We start from the raw sequence: 17,366 nt of genomic DNA on the forward strand, positions 1-17,366 counted from the left end.
CATACTTGCAGCTATAATGTATTTATGCATGTTTTCACTCTTCCTTATGTATGTTAGCTTATCACTTTTTGGTCCTCATAACAAGATCTTTTCGTTGTTGTTGTTTACTGTTATCTGAATCTTTTTTATTTATTTGCTTTTCTGTTACTTTTCATTTTTATTTTAAGTCTTTTTCGCTGTGGCTGCAAAAACTGAATACATGCAAACTTGATCGGTATTTTTTGGGTTTCTTCCAAATCATGTTACTACATGATTGTTTTGAGGCCAGCGTCTCTATTTTGTTTTTCATATCCTTCCTTATTATGTTTTGTGTCTTCTCAAGCAAGTTTTGTGCATGCGTGCTAATGGTACGTTTACATTTAGTTTATTGTTGTCTGGAGACATAAGCACCATCTTAATACGAGACGTATGTTTAAGTTTTACAACTGCCTACTCTTAAGCATTTTGCCATCTGAAATATGTTGTTTTTCTTAGAAAATTTAAGAGTAGTTAGGCACTTTTTGCATTATCTCTTACAAACTGTGTCATTAACGGCTATTGATCTAAAAATGTGTGCCATAATATCCTACGTCTTACCCAAACATCACAATATCATCCATATATATTTTAATTTCATGGCCTTGTTGTCCTGCTAGCACTAAAGTTATTGCTTACATAAAGGTACTTAGTAAATTGCAGCATACCATAGGTATTGTCTTATATTGGTAGTTTTTTTTTAGGCCTGAGAATGGGATATTGTGTGCATTATCGTCAGTCATTCTACTTAAAAAAGTCTGATCTTAATGTTGACTTTTTTTATTGATTTTGTGGCTGAAAAATTTTCTGAAATATCATTTTCAAACAATAGTGGGTACGTGAGCTCACCGTTACCTTGTTCACCAGCCTAAAGTCTGTAACATTTCTCCAGCGTCTGGCCCGGCGTTCTTCAGAACGATTAATGTGTTTGAGCTAAATGGCCATACAGATAAATCTACTGTCCCTTTATTTAATGATTTGTTAAGTTCTGTCTGCCTCTCTTGCCTTAAATTTTGTCCAGACTAAATACAAGAAGGTAAAATTTTATTAGTTCTCTTACGTTTGTTACGTCCAAACTTTTATAAGTAAATGGCGAAACAAGTAGATTCGTTGAACAAACTAATGAATTAAATTTTTGTTCGTCAAAAACTAGCCATCAGCCCAAAGGCCTTGTTCGCTTTTACTTACAGTATTTTTTTTTTTTTTTTTCAAATCGTTGACTTGGCGTTGTGGTGTTAAATTCCACCAAGCGATATGTATGGAGTGGTGTACGCTAAGCTGACGTTAACTTAGAGTTAGAGCTTATGTCTTATGTCACATGGTAGTAGCGTTTCTTATTTGTCTTTTAACCTAACGTTTTTTTAAAGATCTTTGTCATACAGTGTCTTTACTGTTCTTCCTCAATATTTGATTTATTTATCCAGGTAAAAGTCATGTGTAAATCAGTTAAAATTATTACATCTTAAAACAATTTATACAATTAAGCAATTTAAATGTTTTAAAATCAAGAAAATTCATATTATTAATAAACAAGTTATGTCTTAGCAATAGTTAATATTACAAACAGTGTAAATAATAGAGTTTCAGATTCGCATTAAAAATGTTATACAATTTATAGTTTCCTCAACTCAACCTTCTTTTATGATCGTGGGTTAGCCCCTGCTTGTGCGCTTGTGCGCACGCAGTTACAAGATCTTACAAGGTTGACCGCAACAATATTCCTAATCCTACACGAGAGCGTTCGTGGTGATGACAAAAATTAGGCTGCCACTTTTAACGTCAGAACCCATGTTGACGGTTCTTTCTTTCTTGTATCTCCTTGATTCACTGTTTAGGTGAGTTAACAGTGGCCTGGTTTGTTCAAGCTTTTCTCACACAGCTTAGTCCTTGAACTAAGTCTGAAATTTGCTCGTAATGCATGCTTATAACACGTAACTTAATCACCGAACTAGGTCTTTTATCCAGAACTCACTCTCTAACCCTTATAATGACTTTGAAGCACTTGATTAAAGAAAAAAGGCGAATATCGTTATGTGCTAAGAGTTCTTATACTCTTACGTTTCAGGAGGATGCGTCAAGTTAGGGGTACGAATAACCAATCACAGCTTAACCTAATTACCCTCAACTGACATGAGCACAGTCGTGATGCAATAATTTCATAGTAATCGATAGCTAAAACTGCTGATCCCTCGAATTTTACGTTAAGTACAAGTTGCTGTCAAAATTGTGTATAATATTTCTTGTGTACATTCGCAGTAAAAAATGTTGAAATTGTTGATTAATCACATTATGTCTTGTACTAATGAGAATGGATTTCGTAAGATAAGCATTTTATAAAATTGTTTAAGGTTGCACGCGTAGTTCGAGTTTTGCAACGCTAGTTTAATTTAAAAGAAACAAGTTATATATCACGCAATTGCAGAATCAGGTGTACTGCTCGATGATTCGAGATTGCTGAGCTTTTGCTTTTTATAATTTAAAAACAAAACTCTGTATTTTGAAGTAATGAATATTAAGTCTTAGACATGAGATACCACACGTTTCTCATTTCTTCACTGTTGCAGCCTAATGTGTAAACGAGTTTCATTATTTTATCAACTCATGCTTGCATGTTTGTTTTTCGGCTTATATTCTCTAAGTAATTCTCTTAGTTTTCCTCTTCTCTCTGATGTTCATTATCTTAAACACTTTTTTATTTATCGTTGTTTTCTATCGACAAATTTTTTTTGAAATTCTGCTTGATTCTAAAATAAACAGTCTTACCGTCTTTTTTTGTAACCCTCTGACATTAACTCCTTTAATGCTTAACTGTGCCCTTTGCATAGTTTCGAATCTTGTAAACTATACTTGTGGTATTGAAACTTTTATTTCCTCGTTAGTTATATTTATTATTTTTGCGTATACCTTGTTCCTCTTTTTTTCTACAATCAGATTTCTTATAAAATTTCCTCTTATATGTCTTGCAACGGAAGCCAGCCAACTGTACCATTGGTTCTCGTTTTGTTAATGCACGCAAATGTTGGTTTTCTCGTGCTTGTCAAAATCTTAAAAAGTTTTAATTTGCGTAGAGTTATTTCTGTACTACTTAATATAAGTACTTTACTTTCTAGGCTTATAAAACCGTTATACAACCTAAACATGTCCCAGCCAATTATTTCTTACACTTTTATCGAAAAGTATTCGGGGACTACATGTAGAGTTATTCTGACACTGTTAAGAGGTTCTTTATTTATTCCCAACGTGCCGCAGGTGACAAGTGTCATACCAGTTATTCTAATTTTATTTGTGTTGTTAATATTTATGAGCGCATCCATCGTAAAACAGCTGTTTTTAAAAATTGAGATTTCAGCACTGGTATTTGCGTAAAATCCTGTCTTGTTACCCTCAGTTGAGGACTTCTTAAAAGTTTTAAGGGTTGTTTACATCGTGCACTTAATATTCTTATTTTTACTATGCAGGTGGATTCTTCTTCATATTTATTTTTAGGGCTTTGGGTCAGCAATGCTTCCTCGAGATATTGATTGTTTTTATGTAGACCCATTACGTAAGTAACCGGCACACGTGACACTCTCTTTGTGTTGTGTACATGAGCTGCGTTACCTGCGTTTGCGTTGTTGGTAATGCGTGGCTCAGCGTGTTTTTTTCTTAGTGACCCCTGCCCGTTCCTGCTCGCATTACCTCTTTTCTGGGTGCACGTGTCACTTCTTTCTCTACTCTGCTGTGTTTTCTTGAGCATTAGAGGGGTACAATCCGTCCTGTAAGTTTAAGAACTTTGTACGGTGGTCTTCCATTTTACTTTTAGGATAATTATTTATTGCAAATGGAGGTTCTCTCTTTCAATTATGAAAGTTTTGATGTTGTAGCCTCTGTTGTTCTATTTGTTTCTATTTTTGTTGTTATTACTTTAACTATTTTTGCCCAAATTATTGTTGTCTCCATTGTAACCTTGGCAGTTTTAGTTATTCGAACCATCATTATAATAATTATAATTATTTCTGCCAAATTTATCGTCGCTCCCATTGTAACCTTAGATGTTCTAACCATTGCTATCGTTGTTACAATAATTATTATTAATTTTTTTAAAGCTGTTAATAGGTTGGTGATCGTTGTTATTCCATGCATGGTAGTTTCCGTAAAGTTTCTATTTATTGTAAAAATTTTTTTCTCTTTGATGATTATTGTGTTGGTCCTATGAATTTCTTTAAGCTATATTCTTTCTGATTTCTCACCATTATATGGAACTTGCTTCTGTGGTGTCCCTTTTATCTGCACTACGTGCCACTTGAAGTTGAATTTTCATGACTCATCACTGCGGTTAAATTATTTTTAACATTGCTTATTGCCAATGTATCCTGTTTAAGTTTATCTTCATTTACTTTCTTTCTTGCTGCTACAGTCAGTTGAAATATTTTGCACTGCTTTGTCTCATGGCCGTACCCGTTGCAGTATGAGAAGGAATCACAGTTTGCTTCGTCTAGGCACTATTCTAGTGAATTTGATATCTCTGCATGGTTCTACACGTACATACTTTTCTCCACCTCCTGTGCTTTTAATTGGGCTACCGGTATGCATGTATTATGCTATGTTAGTACATCAGACTATAACTGCTGTCCACTTTCAGTGCAATTGCTCAGCCTAATGTTTGTTGGTTGCGACAAGTTACTTAGTAGTTGTATGGGGTCCGTAGATCATAGCAAAATTGTTTTGTTAATTTTTTTTGCGTCTATTTTAGTGAAAGTTTTTGTGTGATAGAATAAATTAGGTTGGTCTCGAATATAGTAGTTACTCAGCTGTGTATCGTTTGAACTTGTTTAGAGTATCATTTTACTGACCATTACCTACTCCATTTTTTTAATGAGATATAATTATCAGTTTTGCCAATATGGTAATAAAATTACTGATGTAGCCATAGCTATTTCTTAGTTTTGTGAAAAGTTTATCTATTAATGCAAACTGTACTAGTCAAGAATTGAGCTTGCCTGCTTGGCGTCGCAATATGCTTACAACGGTTCCTATGGAACATTTTTTATACAATGGTTCTACTGTTAATGCCACCGTTCTGGTTATTTGTTCAAACAATGGGAGTTTTACTGGGTCAACATCAAAAATCGGTATGTTGTTTGCAAGATGTAGCTTAAGAGTCTTGTGACACGCATGTATTAGTTCAACGTTACGTATATTCTAACAGTGCTTAGACATTGTTTTGTATATCTTTATACCTATCATCTGATTACTGTGTTCAATATATATCTATTAATTTACGTGCCTAATTGTTATCTCTATTTATTGCCCTTTTATTTTGAGACAGTAATTTCTTTATTTTCTTCCATATAATTTGTAAAAAGAATTTCCTGTCCTGCAGCATCTGTGAGGACTCCCTGACTTTCTAGATTAGGTTTTTTATCTTACAATATTTAGTATGAGTCTTTTTATTTATTTTGTTATGCACAGACTAATTTTTTTCTGGATCATGTTCAAGGGTAGTTGATATTACCTTATAGTCTGTGTCGTGTAGCCCAATATCGTGTATGTCCATCCGCCTATCGTCTTGCTGTCCCCCTCCCACTAATGTATCGCTCGCTTCTGTAAGGCTTATGATGTTGGCCCTCTGTCTTTTTTGTTCGTAGTTTATCCTGATAGTTTGTATATCTTTGTGTTTAGTTTCGTAAGATACGCCTGTTATTCTATCTCTAGGGTTTGCTTGGTGCGTATGCACACTTTTAATTAATGTTATTTTTGGTGGTGGTCAATAGACAGCTTTTCTATTCTTTCTTCCGATTAACTACTTACTTAAGTTATTTATTTATTAGTTTTTTAAGAGTGTTTGTCATTTATTTATTACAAATACAGTAATGCATGCAATTATGTGTTATGAACTATATGCTAAAGGTTACTAATTTCATAAAAATATATCAGTTTATGAAAGTAACTTTTCCCGACATATATTGCCCTTGGAGGTTACGAAAAGAGTATACAAGAACCAAACAAAAACTAGCGCACCGGATCCCCATATGATAATGTTTCGTGTAATTATGATCCTGTGTACGTCTATAAGTTGGCCTTTTAAACCTTCTGTAAGTTAAATAGCTTTTTTTTTTCGTTACTTTCCTCTTTTGTGTAGTACATTATTTGCCCTGTCTGTGACTGCTGTCTGGGTTTAGTTTACCATGCTAACTTTACGTCCCTGAAGTTAGTGATTGGCAATTGCCACTGGCAATCCAGTAGAATGGTCTGCTGGCTTAACTGTTAATTATTCCCTGTTATTGTTTAAGTGGTCTCTTACTAGTGTAAAACTTTTTTCACGATAATTTTTCTCTATGTCTCTTTAATGTCTTGGTTTCTTAATATTTTGGTCGTTGAGGTAGTTTATTTTTTCACATGAAATAAGTTATCTTTTATACATGACACAAAATGTTCATAAATTTATTCGTATTCTTTTTCTGATACAAGCTGTTACCTAGGCTTTTCGATACGTTAATAAATGAAAGTGCGGCAAGTGGTTAAGTTACTTTATTAGAACTTTTTTGTATGTAAGGAAAATTGCATGTATCTTTTTAGTCTCACGGGACTGGACCTGTCACTCTCGTGTCTCTAGCTAATCTCTCTTATGTGTCCCTTGCTCTTCTCTCTCTTTCTTATCCACGCATAGCTATATGCCATGACACATAAAATAAGAATTACTTTAGAAAGTTAAAGATTTTGTATTTGATTTTACAGATACATCAGATGATCTATAAATCAATATACTAAATTTTAAGGTTAACCAGATAATGCTTAATTATTTATTTATATTTATTCTTCATCATTTCATTCGGCATCTGTGCTATGAACATTCCTGTAAGATTTACTGTACATGTAATTAAAATGGTTTATAATAGCTTTGTTCAAACATATTAAAAAATTTAGTACTCCGAATAGTATTTTGTACTTTAGTCTAAGTATGAATTGAGATAAATTATTTTTTGCGTTCAGAGTAAAGCTATTTCCTAATCAAACTAAAAATAACATGGAATGCGATTTTCTTGAAGTAAGTACTAATTTAAATTATGTGAATAACCTAAGATTTTGTAAATACTACTGACTTAACTTTAGAGGTCGTCGTCTCATTGCAATATATTGTAATAAAGATAGAAGGTCTGTCGCATATATTGCTTTATTTTAAATCTCCGGAATCATTAACTTCTCGCTCGTTTTTCTCGCATGTGCAGTCCATTTAAGACGATTGTATTTCTGAAATATCTTACTACAATCTCCCAAATAATATACTAATAGTGAAGGAAGTTTTTTTGGAATGCCACATTCATCAATCATCATCTTATGTAGTAATAGACTCTTTTTTCTCCAAAAGTGCAAGCTGTTATACATGTCATTGGTTTTAAGACAAAGTTAATTTAGTTACTTTAGATCCTGAGGCTCTTTATTTTCAAATACAAAGCATGCAATAAATTATATAATTTTTTGAGTACAGATTTAGTAAACAGAAAATTAATGATAAACGTGACATAGCTTAGTAAGTATATCATTTTCTTTTCGAAGATAGTGCATTTAAGTGAAAATTTTTTGTTGGACTTTCTTGTTGTTATTAAATGTGACACATAATTAATAAATTTTAGTCAAGATTAATAAAAAAAAATTTTAAAATCTGATGTGCTATACAGAATACAATTATCTTAATAATAATAATAATAATTATAATAAAAATAAAAATAATAATAATAATAATGGTATCAATAATAATAGTAACAAAAATAATAATAATAATAATAATAACCCCCAGGCTAAGACAGTCAGCCTGTGGGGCACGTTCTCTCCAGGTGGTGGATAGAGGGAGGCTCTGCGGTGGTTAGCGCTTGTACCTACGGGTGGTTGTAATGAAATAAAATAGTTCTCGTAGACCAAAACGCCAAGGAGAAGACCTTGTAAAAATCTGAAGTTGGTTTTTGAACGAAACCAAACATGGGTGACGCTAATGAAAACAACGTACCCCAGGCGGTAACCTCTCAGAGGAAATTCGCCACCAGTTCCGACCTAGTAAAAAACTAGGTGACTAGAGTTGGCCTCATGGATTCCGGGGAGGCCACAAAGGCGTCCAGCACAAAAAGTTATGCTTCCTGACATCCAAAAGCAAATAACAACTGGTGATTGGTTAAACGATTGGACCAACGAACGAACATTAGCTGACACTGGCTGAATCAATAGTTGTCGCTCACCTACACAAAACCTCGAACGATACAGAGAAGGAGGAGGAAAAAGTACTAGATAGGATGACAAATGTCCTACAAAGTATTAAATAAGCAATTGACAGGGAGCCAAACGTCAGCAGCACAGTCAAGGAAGCCAGAGTTTACCTGGAAGAAATCTGTGGGACCTTACAGGACCTTGAAGGCCGCCACCAGAAGACTGTGGGGGAGATGTTAGTGTTGAGGACATCTCAGTCAGTTCGTATAATTAAACGGCCTCCAAAAAAGCGAGGGAGAAACGATGGCGCTACCGAGGATCGAAGCGTATCAAAAAAAGCAAGAACGATGACGATGACGACGAACTGTGGAGGGAAGTCGTAAACAAAAGAGAGCAGGCACTTGCGAATCACAAGGAGCAAGTGGCTTCTAGAAAAAAACGGTAGATAGCACACTGGCTCCAAACAAAGGTCAGCTAGGAAAGGAAATAAAGAAGCGGAGAAACGCAAATAAAAGAAACGAGGCCATCCTTGTGAAACCAGCAGAAGGAAAGTCAAACGTGAAAGTATTGGGAGCATTCCGTCACGCGATCAACAAGAGAGACTGTGGCACAAAAGTTACCAGAATATGCAGCACAAAGGCTGTTTGTTTTCTGGTGGAGCTCACCAAAAGCCCCAAAGATAAGGAAAAGCTGACGCAGGCCATATCACTGGCTATTGGTACCACAGGAAGGGGACAATCAAGGAAACCAAGAGTTACCTTGGAGGTACTAGACTTGGAGGCAGTTGCCGATAAAGAGAAAGTTTAAACAGCCATCTAAGAAGCTGGTAAAACTGGAGAAGACCCAGGCAAAATTAAAGTGGCTATGCTACTGACAAACCGATGGCAGAAAAGAATGGCACTGGCCGAAATGGATAAGGCTGGCGCTGTGTCCTTTCTGAAAAAAGCATCGATAGCAGTGTGTTGGATCCAGTGCCAACTGGGGAGCAGAATTATCGTCTAGCGATGCTACAGGTGCCTGAAATTTGGGCACACAAGATACGACTGTAGAGGCCCGTACCGATCAGGCCTCTGCTAAAGATGCGGTAAAGACAATCACAGAGCTGAGGACTGCAAGGCGAAACCACGATGTGTCCTGTGCAGTGAATCCGCGCATGGAGGAGAGAACACTAATCATGTGCCGGGATCTGAAGCGTGCAGCGCCTTAAGATAGGTCCTGGACGAAAGAAAAAGAAATCCGACATAATGCCCAGAGTTCTCCAAGGTAATATGAACTAGGCAATTAACGCAGATGGCCTTCTGCCACAAATATTATGTGAAAGAAGGGTATACGTAGTGCTCATGAGCGAGCAGTTCAGAAACTTTACGTCACCTAAGTGGCTAAGCAACGCAACAAATGTATCAGCCATGTTAGTTCATAGACAACACGGAATCTGCCAAGATGCAAGTGGATCGGGAAGATAATTTGTCTTATTAAAAAGTAGGGGTATCATGTATGCCAGCTACTACTTTTCACCAAACACTAGTATCAAGGAATACAGAAGAAAAATAAATCACCTCGAAGATACTATCAGGGATGGCATAGATGGTGACTTATTTATCGCAAGAGACTTCAATGCAACAGCAGTAGAATGGGGAATGCCTGCAACAAACTCTAGGGGCCGGGCAGTCCTAGATATAGCAGCAATGCTAGGGCTGGCCATTGTAAACGAAGGAAAGACCGCAACTTCCAGAAGGCCCCCATTTGGCGAATCAATACCAGACATTACACTAGCTTTGGAGAGCCTTGCGCCAAGAGTGAAGAAATTGCAGGTAATTAGGGATAATAATGGCAGCAATTACCAATATATTATCTTTGAAATCACCGATACAGTAGACAGAAAAGGCATTGCACGCAAGACAGGATGGAATGTTAAGAAGCTGGACACATAACGACTAGCCAAAAAAGTGAAGAATGGCATCACTGCTATTTTAAACGATACACAAAACTTGAACACAGCAGAAGGAGTACAGCAGCTCACTGAGGCAACCATAAAACTCCTAAAAACCGCATGCAAGACCTCAATGCCCAGGAAAAAAACATGGAACAGCAAACGCTCAACTGACTGGTGGAACAAAGAAATTGCAGAATTGAGGCGCCAACGTCTCAAACACAGACGCCTTTATCAAAGGGCCAGAAACAGACCAGAGGCCAGACAAAGGTATTCCGAGTACCAGCTTGCAAGAAAGACGATGTGAGCTGCTATTAAGAATAGCAAAAAGTAGTGCTAGCAGACTCTGTGCCAGAAAGTAAATAACAACCCCTGGGGCAGAGCATACTAGATAGTGATGAGAAAAATGAGAAGACTTGCATCTACTGCAAACAAAGACGCGAATACCATGAGACATATCGTGAATACGCTATTCCTGACGCATCCAGAACTTGAGGATCAAGCAGACGTGGAGCTCATAGAAGATACATCTTTACCTACTTAAAAGGAACTAAAGCTAGCAGCTGGATCGCTTAAAAAAGGAAGAGCTCCTGGAACAGATGGTATATTGGCAGAAGTCATTAAGACAGAGGTGGCAAAACACCTACATCTGCTTTTAAACCTATACAATGCATGTTTTGCAGAAGAGGTTGTTCCCAACCTCCTGGAAAAACGCACGGCTGGTACTGACCGATAATGGCAAGGGAGAGCCTAATTTTCCGTTATCTTTCAGGCCGTTATGCATGCTGGAAACGCCTGAAAAGTTGTACGAAAAGCTGCTTAAGGCCCGTCTTCTACAGACCCTACAAAACGCAGCAGACTTATTTGACAGGCAGTACGGATTAAGGAAAGAAAGATCTACCATAGTAGCAGTAGAAGAAGTAGTAAAAGCAGTTAAGAACACTCGAGACATATGCTATGGAGCGAGACTTTTCGTTCTTCTAGTGACCTTGGATGTGAAGAACGCTTTTAACTCAGCAAGATGGAAGGACATGCTTCAAGCTCTGAAATCTACATTTAGAACACGAGACTATCTCTTGAGAGTATAAGGAGATTATCTAAAGGACCGCTTCTTGACCTATACAGTAACAGAAGGCAAAACAAAGAAGAAGATAACTGCAGGGGCATTTCAGGGTTTCATACCTTGACCCGATCTCTGGAATGTGTCATACGACAGATTACTCCGACAGGAAATGCTAGAGGGGACGTTCTTGGTGGAATACGCAGACGATTCTGCTGTAGTGATTGTCGAACGCACGATGGAACTCGTCCAGATACGACTTAACCAGGTTATGCGGGGAGTAGCTCCATGGATGGAGAACCTCGGACTCGAAGTTGCAGCAGGGGAGACGGGGATCGTACTATTGACGAAAAAAAAGATAGGTACCATCATTCCTCTTTAAGGTTCAAGAAGAGGAAGTAATGACAAAGGATGCCGTTAGATACCTAGGGGTGACGCTGGATAGAAAGCTAACGTTTTGGAGCTACCTTAGGTAAGCAGCAGATAAGGCGGTGGCCGTAGTAGCGGCATTAAGCCGAATCATGCCAAACGTTAGAAGTCCAAAACCTGCAAAGCGCAGGCTCCTAATGTTTACGGCCCAGTCGTTTATTTTGTATGGGGCTGAGATATGGGAAGATGAGATAAACGTCGAAAAAAAGAGAGAGAAAATCGGCCAAGTTTAAAGAATAGAAGCCTTAAGGATAGCCTGTGCCTATCTGCCCATCGCACTGTTTCAGAGTATAATCCCCATCGAACTTTTCGTGAGGGAAAGACGATTGAAGCACCTTACGGAGCAAGACCTAGGAGTAATAGAGGCCAAGAAAAACGCCTGAGAAATCACCTAGTAACGCTGGCAACATAAAAGGCAAGAGAAATCTAGAGGTAGATTGACGGTACACCTGATAAAAGATGTCAAGGAATAGACAGAGTGGAAACACGGGGAATTAGATTACTTCTTTACTCAATTTCTTTCAAATCATGGGTATTTTTGTTTGTACCTCAACAAGATGTGGAAAACACAGATGGTTGCTTGAAAGTACAGTGGCTACGATAGAGATGATAAAGAATATTTTTTCTTTGACTACATCAAGTAGTAAGCCAAAGAAAACGTGCTTCAGGAAAGGATCAGAACCCTTAATCTCGATATCGTCATAGATAAAATGCTACTTAGCAAAAAAAGGTGGACTGCAGTAGCCCAATACATACAAGCAGTTTTTCAGGCCAGAAAAGAGGATGGTTTTCTGGACGACTGTGTGGAGGTGGTGTGAACGTGGATCTGGTGCCATCAGGGTGGGCGTGGAGTTGTGTTTTTTGGTGTGGATTCTGGGGATTAAGGGGGAGTGTGGTGGCAAGGCCTTGGGAGTGGGGCCATTTGGGCCATTGGGCTTCAGGTGCTTTGCTTCCGCTTTTTTTCTTTTTTTTTTTTTGCTAGGATTCTGGGGTGTGATCGTGGGGTGGTCGGTGTGCGGTGTAAGTTCTTGCGTAGGTTCTTAAATGCAGGCAAGCTTCTGAGAACCGCTTTGCTATATATCCATCCTACCGATGAGCAGCTGTACCTCGGGAGTCCAGGTCTCTGCCCCTTGGGCTCTGTGTTGGGTGTGCTTCTTGCGCCTTTGTTGGGGGTAGCTGGGTTTGGGCTCACACTAGGGAGCATCTGCCTATTATTTTGCTTTATTTCTCCAAGTAAACAGAGAAGAGCAGCTCGGATGCATGATGAAAACTAGAAAATGTCCTAGAGGACGCAAAAGTTAGAAGACAAGTTGGTAATGAAGCACTAAACGAAGCTTGAATCAGGAGCTAAGCCTCCATGGCCCAGGCTTGAAATGTAAATGCGTGAGCAGATTCCGAGCTGGATGTCCCAGGATAAGGTTCTTGCCAGGTTAGTGGGTATGGTCATAACGAATTCTACACAGGGGAGGGCTCGTACACACTTTTCTCGTGCATTAACGCATTTTTGACGATCTTGGAAAAAAAAATAATAATAATAATATTACTAGTACTAATAATCCTAATTATTTAAATTTCAATATAAATATTACTTATTTTTAGAATTAAAACAAAGCATATTCATAATTATGACTTTTCGTTGGTTTTCTCTTATTGCCTATTATTATACGTAACACCAGACTTGTTGTTTTTTATTATATTTGAAAACATGCAACTGGTTCATTTAAGTGCCAACTCTTATTTTAAATTCAAAATCGATGTACCAAAAACAAGATCATCAAATTTAAGTCATGACCTAGCCAGACCGCAAACACTTATGATTTAAGGAATAAACAAGCGTGAGAGGTCTGGGGACCCCTGACAGAAGCGAAGCTCTCTTACATACGTGGCAGCAAAACATTATCCGACAGTAATTTTACTAAAATCAAGTGTAGATACACACATACGCATGCATGCTAAAGCGTAGTTACGCTTGTGTGCAAACGAATGTAAACACTCACATACACTAACAGACACATGCACACACACACACATGCACACACACACACACATGCACACACACACACACGCGTATGTGTATATATTTCCCTAAACAATAAAGTTGTATCGATGAAAGTGAGTCTCAACACCCCCCGCTTCCCCCCACTCCTCCTCAGCTCCCCCTCAGCTCCCCCTCAATTTACATAGTTATTTGCTTGTTTTTACATTATTTTTTAGTGAATACTATTTAAGTAAGCCATATTCTGCTCCCCCTGCTCCCCCCTCTCACAATCAGCTCCCTCTCCACCTCCTTGTCCACCTCCCCCCTAAAAAATACTTATTTATAAAATGTCTTACCATCATAAATGTTAAGAACCCTAACAACCAGGTACAACTCTGGTACTAAATTACGTTTATTTTTTAACATACGATTAGTGACTTAAGAAGCCTAAAAACGGGGTATGACTTTGGTACTAAATTACGTATGTTTGTTAGGTCACTGATCATATGTCCCTCCCTGTCTACTCGCAATCCCTTACTTACTATATGTCTCTGAAGTACCATTATTTGTTTAACTTGATTGAACTTTTACATTTTAAATCTTTTTCTGGTCCATGTCCACTTTACCCAAATATAAAATTCTTGATTACCTGAGGACTTTATTAACAAAAAGACAGAATTGAGAAGGAGGTTACATTAAATAGACAAACACAATTAAGCTTTTAAAACATTAATTTATTTTGTTAGCTTAATGTTGTGACATTTTATCAGTCAATTTAACCTATTTGTTCTTTTAAAACCCTTTCCACATTTTTTTTTATTTGTGTTTCATGGTTTTTAGGAATTAACATACGTCTGTTTAAATGTGACGATCTTTAAAGTTACATATTTCTGAATTACTGAAAAATCTCTCGCTAAACAATATTTTTATTTTCTGATTTATTCTCGGATTCAACCATAATAAAAAATTTTTTTGGATCGGTACATCTTAATGAAGCAACGCATAATTGTCCGTTAGAAAATAAAGGTTTTTTAATATACAATCCTAAGAAATCAAAACTCTGTCCTTGTGATTTGTTAATAAATGTTGGACATGCCAATACAAAGCGAAATTGTTTTCTATAGAAGACAAAAGGTAATGATGATAAGGTGCCAGTATTCAATTTTATTCAAGCAATATAAACTTTGTTTTTTTTTCTTCACCCGTTGTTATTTCTGCTTCTGTATAATACGTAAATAATTTTTTTATTTTTAATTTTTTTCCTATACAGAGACCGTCTAAATTACTTAAAATTTAGATAAGTACTACTATAGCATTTATTTTCAATTTTCATTCGTGTGGTAGAAGACCTTCTCTGATATTATTTAAAAATTCTATTGGAAAAGTAAAACTAATGTTATTATATGTTCTATCAACTCCTTTTTGAGTCACGTATTCTGCTGTTGTGAACTAAATATCAGCCTGTATTGATAAATACACGGGTAATGTCGTTATTTTGTCTACTCAATCTATTAGTGGGGGGTTGGCGCGCGGATCTCGCAGAGGGGCGTTAGCCCCAACAGTATATATATATATATATATATATAGACACACACACACAAATATGCGATTCTATCAAAACCTTTATATTTTATGTCGCAGTCAATTATGTTATTGTGTAAGGAGGTACTGATTGTGTCATACTTTAATATTTACATTCTTACAATGCTTGGAATGCGCGTGTCTGTGTATGCACGCATTTGACGACGCATTAGCATAGTTTATTTTAGTTTTTCTGCTACGCATTCCTTTCCATATATGTATAAAATTATTACCAGTGAAATTAAACACCAGCTGTAGTAGCTTCACAGTGTATCATCTGTATGGTACAAAGGTAAGCTTGGTGAGCTGCTCGCCAGTCAGCGGCAGCAGCAGCACCATACTGTATATGACGATGTACAATTGACAGCTGCTTTTGCAAAATTGTCTCAGTTTTTAGACAGGCCTTCTCCAAGACAAGATCTTCAACACCTTATGAAAAGCTTCGCTTCGAAAATTTTTTTAAAAATTGCAAAAAATTTTTGATAATCATAAGCTTTTAGGTTAGGCATTAACGTATGAGATTTCTTAATATTTGTGTGTCTCACCCTGTCATCATACCTGTCACACTAAAGGAGTCTTATTATAGAATCTTTTTTTATAAGACGATCGTCTATTTTAGATGATAAAAAGTATTTTTAAACTTTAATCCACCATTTAAAAATTATTATTACAAGATTTAAAAAACTTAAGCATTTTACGTTAGCAGTGACTCTTACATTAAATAAAAAGTCTTAAAAGTAAAAGAAATGAAAATACATACATTTTTAGGTAAGGTTTTCATGTATGAAATTCCTTAATAATTTTTCGTGATGGCCTGTTATCACACGTATAAGATTCGAAAAGTTTTAGGTAGAAACCTTTTTTTTACAAGATCTTAGTTTGTTTAGAAAAATATATTGCCCATTGTTTCCCACTTACTACTTGCTCCTATAACAACTGCAACTTCTAAGTTATAATAATTAGGGGCTGAGCTTCACCCACTGCTAATGCAAGTGGTATAGTATTTTTTTATACGTACGCTGAAAACAATTTATGCCGGTTTAAGCTTCTCAACTCGTAAAAAAGTATATTAATAATTTTTTAAATAGTTATAGTTTTTTATGGTAAGTTGATACGTCAGTAGTATAAAAAATTTTTACATTACAAAACTAACAACAAATCAATAATTAAAACTATGTGCATGGAGTTATGGGCAATTTTACTACAATATGAATATACTCAATACAAAACAAACCATTTAAATATTGAGATATTTTTTATACGGTGCATGATATGTTAATGATCTCTTTGCACGTGGACTGTCATTATGTTTTTCGTATTACAGTTATTTTTTTCAAACAATCGTCAAAAAGCTTTGTAGTTATCAACAAAAGCAGATGTTTTTAAGCTGTTTGCTTATGAAAAGTAGGATTAAAACATGGTTATAGAAATTTGAATGTGTAGAAATTCCACGGCAAATAAGCATCGAAATTTAACATGGTCATACGGAGATGTCGATAACTTGTACACTAATGTTGATCGTTGTTGTAAGAAAGTTAATTTCAGCAAAAACTACTTGAAGGTTTAGCAGAATTATTAAACCATCAATTTAGTTCTTTTGTTTGATTTTTTAAAATTACTGATCATACTTACTGAATTTTGGTAATTAGTAATGTAAATAATTAGTATTATTATAAGTTCTAGTCACATGAATGTACTTAAATAAGTAGCACGTCGTATAAAGTCTATACAGCTTTCAAAAGACATTAAACTTATTTTGTTTACTACAATCTACAAAAGTATTTAAGTTTGCAGTTATTTGAAGACTGTTAACGACTCAACGAACAAACTTATTTATTTTTTTTCTGAAAATATTTAGTACGTCGTAGGCTATAAAATTATCTAAACACCTTCTAATCCAATATATTGTTGCTACGTTCTATTAATTAACATGTATGAGTATATATTTTGTAGTTAGATACTACTTTTTTTCTTATTTATAATTCAGAAAAGTGGGAGGGTTAATAGAACCATCTTAAATAAGTTCGATCATTGTCACGATACACAGACTTATAGAAATAAGACCTTAACAGAGCTAGTTAAGTAGTAAAGACATTTGTTTTAACAAACATCAGAATCTCATTAAGTGAATAGTAAGGCTGCAAGCCAACACTAATAGGTAAGAAACGAAAAAAAAGAAATATGCGTGTTTTAGG

At 36.1% G+C, this 17,366-nt stretch overlaps 1 protein-coding gene across 1 annotated transcript in view; it reads left to right on the forward strand.

The window, feature by feature from the left end:
- Positions 1–17,366, forward strand: part of LOC106638276 (fatty acid synthase-like) — a 1,454,996-nt gene that overhangs the window by 286,650 nt on the left and 1,150,980 nt on the right. The gene's annotated exons all lie outside the window — the stretch shown is intronic.

Source organism: Copidosoma floridanum, unplaced genomic scaffold (assembly GCF_036245765.1).
Source record: "Copidosoma floridanum isolate Cflo_tuat_1 unplaced genomic scaffold, Cflo_Japanese_pri ptg000005l, whole genome shotgun sequence".
NCBI lineage: Eukaryota > Metazoa > Arthropoda > Insecta > Hymenoptera > Encyrtidae > Copidosoma > Copidosoma floridanum.